The sequence below is a fragment of the Primulina huaijiensis genome, chromosome 18 (assembly GCF_012295235.1).
Source record: "Primulina huaijiensis isolate GDHJ02 chromosome 18, ASM1229523v2, whole genome shotgun sequence".
Taxonomy (NCBI): Eukaryota; Viridiplantae; Streptophyta; class Magnoliopsida; order Lamiales; family Gesneriaceae; genus Primulina; species Primulina huaijiensis.
The window spans coordinates 11,654,133-11,654,610 of record NC_133323.1 but is presented as its reverse complement, the minus strand read 5'-3'; positions in this window follow the sequence as shown (position 1 = coordinate 11,654,610).

The window sequence follows — 478 nt, the reverse complement described above, 5'->3', positions numbered from 1 at the left end:
GATAGGAGTCGATCAACCCCTAAGCAATATCGATATAAGTCAATAATCCAGTGTCTTGGCATATCCGCCACAGACTTGGCATATCCGCCAAAGCTATCCTATGACAATGTGCAATGGGCCAATGACCACTCTATCACTGTCTGGCCCTTCTGTCAATGACGCTCGCTCAATAGCTATCGGCTATTCCATACTTTCTATAAATCAATAGATTAATCATATCAATGTCAAACAATTGCAATAAAATAAAGTATGTGGTTTTAGGGAAACTAGAGTCCAATCTGACTCAAGTTAATCTCCCGGTTAACATCGACTTATACCTTTTGTTCGTAGTCTCGGTCTGAAGAATTGGAAATTTTGAATTCAAGACTGTCTCTGTCAATCTGAAATGACATATCGAGAATAGTAATATCAACATTCCATTCCCAATTCAATACTAAATCCGATTAATCTGAATCTGATTCAAAATTAACAGCATAAC